Here is a 9755-nt window from a genome sequence, read left to right as displayed (position 1 = left end):
TTCAGGCGAGTGAGAAACACACAGTGTGTGTAATTAACTTCTCTCCAGCCTCACTCTCCCAACGCTCCAGCCCCTTCACTCCAGCTTTGTCATCGGGCTATTGTGTTTACCGTGCGAGAGTGTGTGCGTGCGTACGACACTGTCCTCTCTCTCTCCCTAAGGATGTTGCAGCAGTAGCCGTCTAATGAAGTCCCACAGAAGGGAGCTAAACCTGTCTTGTTTTTTCATGCTCTCCTTTTGGGCCAAGAACTTAATTGGGGACTGAGTAACCAATTAACGCTGAACGATTGAGGGGACTCATGTGGAGAGCATAAGGTGGCTCGGCTAATATTGTTTGGTGCTGCCTTGTACCGGAGCAGAAGACGGTGGAGGCGGGGGCTTTAAGTGGGTAGGAGGGAGCTTTGGGGAGGGTCTAAATGGAACCATCGTTTAGCCTAGTGGCCGGAGGGACGTTTAATATCGAGGGACACTGATCGTTTACTGTAAGTGCTCGCTCCTTCTCCACCCCTGTCCAGCTGCCGCTGTGAAAAACCCATTAGTGTGTTTATGAGCAAGGAGGACACTGGATGTTCACGCAAACAAAGCCGGATGTCCTTTCCGGAGACCAGCACAACTAGGTCACAAACAAATGCGAGGACAGGCAAGCGCTTCTTTGGAGGGGGGGGGAATCACATTAATGCCACCGGGACAGGGAGTCCCTCAATCCCTTCTTCATTAAAACTAAATAAAAAAGCCAGGTCATTTATCTCTTTTCCTCTAAAGCCATAAACACAAATAGGTTCACTCTCCTATTTTTCTCTCACTCAGTTCTACGACATATATCATTGACAATAAAAGTCCGCTTCTCAGGATTTACTGTACTAAATTGGAATGTAAAGAAAGAGAGAGATAACAGGGGTAATTGGAAGAAATATGGTAAGGATAATAACACCAGGGTTGCCATTAAGTTGTCCCCTTTGAAGAAGTGAGACGCACTGAGGGCCACTGGCATTGCAGCCTAGCATTGGCCGCTAGTCAATGGATTTAATCAAAACTAGCCTTGCATACTGAGTAAGCCAACAATGGTGGGCGAACCCTGGGGGGCATGAACCCTCAAAAGCGTTTCAGCTGGGTCCTCAAATAACAAACGGATGCTAGATCATTGTGTCTGTTATTAATTGGATTACAATTAGCCAGATTTAACCCTTATTAATGGGGCTCCCATATAGATGACGTGGCAGTCTCCGCTGGTACAGCCCAGCCAGAGAGGGGACCAGCGCTGGTCTCAGGATACAGCGGGAACCTGGAGGATGACAGTGACAAATCATCACTAAATTACAATAACTTCACGCCATCCCATGCAAGGTGCAGAGAGAGGGAGGAAGAGGAGGAAAGAGAGAGCATGACTACATAAATCATGACAATCATCCACAAAAGGAGCATATAAGGTGGAGGTACTTATGTAAAGAAAACATATTAAAGAATGGGAAAACGGCTATTTTAAAGAGGGGAAAAAAACTTTTGGCATTATAAAATAAATCATACCATTAATTGTTCATGTTTGTGAACTAAAATTGGGAAGGTCAGTAAATTTTTTTTTTTTTTAAATGCTAGGGTACATTTCTAAGGAAGCCAGTTTATGTCTTAAGAGTAAAATATCAAAATTTATTTTTTGTTTTTTAAACAAGTTTTCTTAGAAGCGATATCTTTATGAACACTCAATAAAAGTTATATCTTTCACATTACAATAATCAGATTGATTTTCCATTGCGATAATGAGAAGTGGGGAGTAAATGCTGCCATGAAAAAAGCACAGTCCATCATTTTTATGGTCCAAAAAGCTTCTTTTATTTTTTTATTGATATTGGTGTGAAACAAGAACTGGAGATTCACTCATGTGTATATCATGACACAATATTCTGTATACATTTATCTTATAAACAAAACTTTTGATATTATTTAATTAGTTGCTTCTTACCAACACGAGTGCAAGTGTGTATGAAAGGTTTTCTAAATGTGTGCATGTTACCAAGGGGACAGTAACCAGGGCACGCTCAGGAGCACCATGGGAGAAGGGGAACATTATTACTGTGTATTCGGCTCAAAGCCACCACAGGAGGCCACCGTACCACATGCGGGCAGTCTTATCATCAAAAGTGTTCGAAATGGCTCATTCATTACATTTGGTGATGGGGTTAGTCGATCACACAAAGCAATTTTTCCTTTATGTTTTTTTTTGTTGCACAATACCTTTACAAACTCCAGATAGCAAATGGACAGCAATGAGACGAGACATATGAATGGCTTTGTAGCTTATCTTACTCGCTCTCGACCCACATACGACAGGAAAAACCTTTGAAACCGAATCTATTCGCTGACACTGCTCATGTTCCCAAAGCAAGCCTCTTCCGACCTCCGGCCTCTCCCACCGTGCCCCCGGTATGTATAAATGGTTTACGTCTTCACCCTCAGCAGCGCACCATATGTTTAACTGCTCTTTTGCTTCCACTTTTTGTCCTCCCAGCAAAGAACCAGTAATGTTAAGGACGTCCTATTTGAATGACACCTCTATTGTATCAGCGGAGGCAGGGACAGCGGTCCTTTGGACTTGAACTTCAACTTGACCTTCTCGCCTGGATCGGATATCAAAACACGGTGCCATCTGGCCCAAGTTCTGCCCCCAGTGTGGGCTCAGGAGCGCAAGGTTAATATCATACGGTTAGGGAGCGGAATAGAGACTGCAATTATCTTCAATTCCAGGACAGAAAATCCTATTATTTGATCCTCGGTCTGACAGATGGAGCGGCAGACACATCCTCTCCCATTCCTGAGCAAACCAATCTGGTGGCTGGAGCCACAGCAACAGAGAAAGAACACAATGGTGGGAGAGGGCAGAGGGTCAGAAAGGTTGGCCCTTTTTTGTGTCAAGGAGGAGTGGTGCTTCATGAAACCTGAGCTGCTCGTTTCTTCTCCTCCCCACAAGCCGGACATCACAATAGAACCCGCAGGGCTGTTTGAAGCCCTCAAGCATTAGCTCTGCTGCTGGGAGCTGGAGAAGCTGATGACGTTATCTTATGGGAACCACTCTCTCAGAGGGGTCTCGCAACCTCATGGTTCATCATCATCATCATCATCATGCTGCTGCAAAAATGTAGTTTTTATAATTGCAAAAGATTATAAAATATTTGCACTATATATTAGGGCTGTCAGCATTAATGTGTGCGATTAATTCAAAATCCTTAACGCGTTCAAATAATTTAACACAAATAAATGACTGGAGCATGTGAAATTGCGTCATTAACGTTCTATGATCTTAGAAGTCTGGAGATTATCACCTTGAGCATCTACAAAGCACCTGTGACCCTCGTAGGTGGAAATTTCTATCCTTTTTCTATCTATTTTGCTTCTTTATTTGCGATAAGATCATTTTAAGTTGCTAAACTCAGGGAAAGTTTTCAGTCCTATGATCCAGTAGGCCTAAGTGAATTCATTCTGATCGCAAATTATATTCATATTTCAACACTCAGGATAATGTTTTGATTTGTCATGTGTATGTTGTTTCTGTGTTTGAATGGCTTCGTATAGGTTACTGTATTAGGTACATTCAGGTCAAGGGTGGCGGTTGATTTGTTGTTTTTTTGGCATCTCCATGTGGTCCGGTTCGGTGTCGCAACTTGACTTGTCTAAAATGTAAACAAGCTCTTTGGCTGTTGTACTGTACTCACGACAGACTGTGAATTCTTTACTTTTTTCTGTAATGTTAGTTTTTTTTCGTGTGTGCTTTGGTGTGCATAAATGTATGAATTATGCTATCGATTCCTTATATCATTTGGTTAATTGGTGTCCTTTTGGAGTCTCCAAGTGTTCTTATTTGGAAAGAAACCTAAATTTACTTTGAAAAAAGCTTGCAGAAAACAGTTATGTGAGAATCACCTTATAAATCTGATGGTTTACTTTGCTAGATAGCTGTGGCGAGCAGGACGAGGGCCTTGAGAGCGGCGCGAGGCCGGTGGCGTGATTACTAATGAAGAACGAGAGAGATTTATGTTGTGTTTTATTTTGTTATATGTGACAGCAGTCGTCCGGGAGAGGCTGCTGTCTTTACTTTTGTTTAGTATTTGTTTCATTTATTGTATTAAAGTCTGTGAACGTTCGCCGGTTCCCGCCGCCTCCTTCCCACAACAACGAACTGCGTTACATTGGTGCCGAAACCCGGGAGGAAGGAGGGACACGCTGTCGGAGAGCCTTCGCTGCTGAGGGGGATCGCGGTGCTGAGGAGGTCAGGCAGCCCGAAGGAGCAGTGACCGCTGATGGCTGCCCGAGGCGGTGGTGCTGGAGCGATTGAACAGCAGGTGGGACGGAGAGCTCACTGCCGTGCTCCTGGGTCGAGGAGGGGTGGCTGCCGTCCGAGAGGGAGCGGAGTCGCCGCTCCCATTCGCCGTGGGCCGGAGCCTGCTGCGGTATGCCAGGATGGGGGCGGAGCAGGGAACGGACGACTCGCTGATGGCTGCCCTTGACCGGAGGAGCCATCGCCGTCCGCCAGGAGGCGGAGGGGCGTCGAGCTGTCCCCCAACGGATGTCCAGTACTATCACATGGCACCACGAGTGAGTCTCTCAGCTGGCTGAGGACCGAGCGGCAGTGTGTCCGGGAACCGGACCAATAATTTTTTTCCCTCTCTCCCCTCTCGTCTCTGTCGTTCCTCATGCTTCCATCTCCTTTTCTCTCGCCTCGTCTATCTGTACCCCCAGGTGCCGCAGCCGCTGTGTCCCGTCCCCCCGGAGGAGGGGTGTGTGTGTGGGGAGGGCTTAGAGCACATTCTCGGGTGTACCCCCCGGCCTGCGAGGGGCGATGGGGGTATGTGGCGAGCAGGACGAGGACGTGATTACTAGTGAGCGACATCAGCGCGACGCACTAGTCTCATATCTCTCACGGAGGGGCGAAAGGATAAAAGGAGGAGGGACGACAGTGAAGAACGAGAGAGGCCAGGCCTGGATTTATGTTGCGTTTTATTTTGTTATATTTGTCAGCAGTCGCCCGTGAGGGGCTGCTCTCTTTACTTTCGTTTTGTATTTGTTTAATTTATTGTATTTAAGTCTGTGAACGTTTGCCGGTTCCCGCCTCCTCCTTCCCACATCGACGAACTGCGTTACAATAGCAAATAATGACTAAATTAACGTTAAACAAGATAAATGGTGTATGTTTAATTTCACGACAAAGATGAAAAAGGCGATTAACCGTGAATCTATTGACAGCCCTAATATATATTAAGATAGATAGATAGATAGATGATAGATGGTTAGCATATCCTTGCAAAAAATAATTAAAACAATTATTGCTGCTTCTTTCCTTAGCCATGATTCTAAGAAGGGCATTTTCTTATTTTAACAACTGAAAATGACAATCTTGATAAGGGGCTGCAAAAGTCATTCAAGAGAGTTACTAAAATGCCATGACAAATCTAGCCACAAAATGACCACAATAGTGGTGTTCGATTGCCCCCAAATAGGCACGCCATGTTCCATAAGCCACATGCAAGACCTTGCCCCGGGCATCCCATGGGCCTTGTGTTCAAGGAAAGATCTCAGCTCCCTGCTGAACGTTGCCTACAGTTACTGTAGCAACACTGATGGTCCAGGACAAAACTACTAAGGTGGACTGAACGCATTAATTGCACTTGGGCAACCAAACCCTATCACTGAGCATTGATAGTATCATAGCAAACATTTCCATCAGTGCAGCCATCTATCAAGAAAGATAATTGACTCCCTGTTAATAAAATTATGTTCAGTGTCCCATAAATTGCTTAGATAAATTCATTTTGTTTCTTTAAACGACACACCCAGCGTGAAGACCATTAGACAGTGAGACCTAATCGAAGACCCGTAGCTCACAAGCAAGCATCCAGGCATATTTTTTTAAGCAGTGTGATTTTGATATCGCTGAGAGACAGCGATCACGGGCTAACGGGGCGGAACGCAAGTTTGAACATCCTCTTTAGGACCCCTTCAGAGTTCATTAGAACATCTACCAGCACTTCATTAGAAATCTTTCAGTGGGCATGAGATACGTGTCCATGTCACATTAATTAAGTCTCCTGCCTCTTCTATTTTCTCGCCGATGTCACCAGCAGTTATTGGGCCTGGGCTTGGCACTCGTCACTTGTCTGAGACATGGAGAGGTTGAGGGAGTCGTCTGAGAGAGCCCTGATGAACGCCACGGACAGTTCGGAGTAAGAGAGCTCGCCTCACGCTGATGAACATGTCTTTTTGATGACCACTAAACCCACTCAATGCCGCTGCCAAGGGTAAATCGAATTAAAGATTGCAATTTGGCCCGCAGACTTGGACTTGGCACTTTCGTTTTGGACAAGTCTTTCGCCTGGAGGATCAACGGCTTACGAGGCACAGCTTTTTCAACTTACAAAGAGTAAAAGCACACACTACACTGGCTGAATCCAGCTCATATATGGAAAAGAAAGAGAAAAATCTGTTCATTTTTTTAGTTTCTCTCCTGTTTCCTCAAAAACAGAAATTAAGCGTGTATCTACATTTTATCATGTGTAGTATCACCTTTGAAAATTGCAGGTAGTGGAGTGTTTAACATTCTCTTGTCAAGCATACCCCTGCTGGGACAATAAATGCCTGTCCAGTTTTGCTCACAGCGGCGGCGGCAGATTAGAAACAGCAGGAGGACGGTGTAGTGTGAATACAATACCGATAAGAACGCGCGTCTTAGCCCCATTGCTATGCCTTTCCTCGGTGAATGTGAGAACCTGCTGTTTTCTAATATTTACACACAACTAGAATAGCAAATGTACCATAACTGCATTGAAAGAGCTCTATCTCTCTCTGCCATGTAAAATCAGTATATTTCTTTTTTCCATGTGTGGGTATTTTGGAATGGGGGCACATGGGGACGGGAATAAATACAAAACACAATAACAGTGAAATTTATTTCATCTTAAGGAGGAGAGAAAGATAGAAAAAAAAAACAGAGGTGGTGTTGATAAATCACACATAAGAATCTATTCTTTTATGCCCCCAAAACACAAATGAAGATACGAGATGGATACATTTATCAGATGCCCTAACAGAGAAGAAATGACCACAACAAAGTAAAAAGAATGAAGTCTGTGATTATAATTAGCTTGGAACCATCATTGAAGACCTTTAATTTTTACATTCTATCCCTGCCAACTACCCCCTCCCCTTATTCTGATACTAACCTGTGGCTCTGAATGTTGGAATTGCAGGACAGAAAATGCCACTGTCCCTAAAAATATAAAATAAGCATGAATGTAGTTTGTATTCCAACATGCAGTCAAAAGCTCCCAAAATCTCTTGGCAACAGAATAATTTACATGCTTCCGTAAAAACACTCCCATTCAAGAGTTTGGAGTCGGCAATTTTTAGAGTATCTTATGCTCACCAAGGCTACTTTGGTTTTTAGTTAAAAAAAAAATAATCCAGTTAAAACATTAATATTGTGAAATATTGTTACACTTTTTTTTTATATATAGTTTATTTTTTAATGGAAAAGCTGAATTTTCAGCAGTCATTAACTCTAGTCCTTAGTGTCACATGATCCTTTTATAACATTATAAACGTATTTTGATAAAGTTAATGCCACCTTGCTGAATAACATTTTTAAAAATACAAATACATATCTTAATGACCACAAACTTTTGAACAGTAGTGTAGCCCTAATAATGAATTAAAATAATTTCCCTCTTTTAGAGTATGGAGAACCATCTTGCCATTCCCTAATTCACAAAGTTTCATGAGTGCAGCAAGTCGATAAAAGCCAAAGTTTCGAAACAAGAACACTAGTTACCGTTAATAACAACCAACCCCCTTCCGAAACATTGAGGAAAGCAGAGAGCCAGTGAAACCTCTGTGAGGAGAAATTATTTTCCAGCATGCAGCCCTCCAGCAAACCCCAACAGCCCAAGACAAACTCTTAGAAACTAAGAGAGTGGATATAAACACAGGTCAATCAATGGCCACAGTCAGGACCATCAGAGCAGCATGTCCTCCGGTGAGGTACAGGTGGTAATGTTGCGTTTAAGGTTTGCCTCACCCACCCTCCTCCCCCCAGCTGTGCAATCATTATGTACTACTGCCCCCTACTGCGGAGCAATGGCTGTGCGCCCTGAAGGTCAGTGGTGAGGAAGGGGAAGAAAGCGCACAGGGGTGCACTTTAGTCCTCACTGTTGGAACAATCGATGCCGGCATCAGCTCAGGGCTCACGCGGTTCCGCTCTGAAAACAAACATTAGGAGAAACATCTTCCCCCTTCACTGTTCTTGCTGGGCCAACTGAGTCTAACTAGAGTTAACAAGGCAACCAAGGCCGTGGTCCCCCCTCAGCAAGGAAACCAGAGAGGGCGAAAGGTGGGAGATTGGCCTCAGAGGAGCTATGAAATGGGCAAATTGGGTATAACAGCATCAACGATGGTTTTTGTGTACATGAGAGAGAATCGCTAAATCTGCCCTAGGGTAGATGATGATGGACAACTGCAATCAGTTTAGTGTTGAAAGAAAACACAACTCAGGGTTTTTGGGAACTACACAAGTTGCAATGGTTTGGAAACTTAAGTGCATCAATTTACCGTGGCTTACCCAGGTTTTGTATACTTTGTGTTTTGACTTTACACGTCTAATTTCATAGAACACGCTGGAGCATTGAGAAATCAAATTCAAAATTTCAGATTCATCTAGGGCTAGGTAAAACTATCCTTTTTTCCAATTAACAATACAATTTACACTTCATTTCTAATTAATTGGGATCTTCATTCCATAATAACATCACCTCTTATTTAAAAGGGTATATCTTTTGCTTAATGCCTATTTTCAGTAACACACAAAACAAAAATGCAACGTGACTAATGTAGTCCAACTCAAAAACAAATGGCTCTTGTGAGCCTGTTTTTAAATCAATAGTTCAAAACAAAAGTTACCTGTTTGAATCAGTCTGAAATGCATTAACAGAATGACAATTTCTATTTGTATGCAAAATGGACATTCTAACTGAAAGGTAACCAAATAAATCAGAATTTGAAAATCAAATCAGTATTAAATATAAACCAGACCCTGTGAATCAGAATTGAATCAGCAGATCTGTTTTGATACAGTGCATTGATTCTTTCTTAGATTGTGGCAGCAACATTCTTGTGCCCCCAAAAAATACACGCCTGAGTTTGGTTTTATTACAAGTGCATTTCCCCAAACTCCTGGAAAACATAACTCTGCTCTTCCAGTCACGACCCTGTATACATGGCATATCTATTATTCATGTATTCTAACCTGTCCTCATCAAATTATTCCTGTCCCCTCAATGTCATATCAAATTTACTGCGATTACAAAGCAAACAATTCAAGATGACATTTGGACCTAAAAATACGCCTGCGAATGCTGCCGTGCTTTATCAAAACCAGCGATAAAGTTACAATGCATAACAAGTGGTGCAGCCACAACTAACTTTTAATGATAGCTCTTTGAAGCCATTTCCTAGCGGAGAACAGGAAGTTAAGAAAGACTCAAGTGAGAGTGACATGGAAAGTAGGACCCAAGTGCTAGTCTTTTGTCTCCACCTGATCAAATGGCAGCCGAGCAGAAAGACGCAGAGCCCCCTTCTCCAAACGCACGTACGGGGCTCAGTGGCGTCTGCCACACGTTCGCCTGCCTCGATGCAGGTATCAAAGACCAGCTCGCCTCTCCCACAGATGTCGAAGTGCCAGCCGCATGGTGGCTTTCATAGCACAACAACAAGGGGAA

This window comes from Rhinichthys klamathensis, unplaced genomic scaffold (assembly GCF_029890125.1).
Source record: "Rhinichthys klamathensis goyatoka isolate OS25496 unplaced genomic scaffold, OSU_Roscu_1.1 h1tg000412l_1, whole genome shotgun sequence".
Lineage (NCBI taxonomy): Eukaryota > Metazoa > Chordata > Actinopteri > Cypriniformes > Leuciscidae > Rhinichthys > Rhinichthys klamathensis.
The sequence above is the reverse complement of the archived record's forward strand: the minus strand, read 5'-3'. Positions refer to the sequence as shown.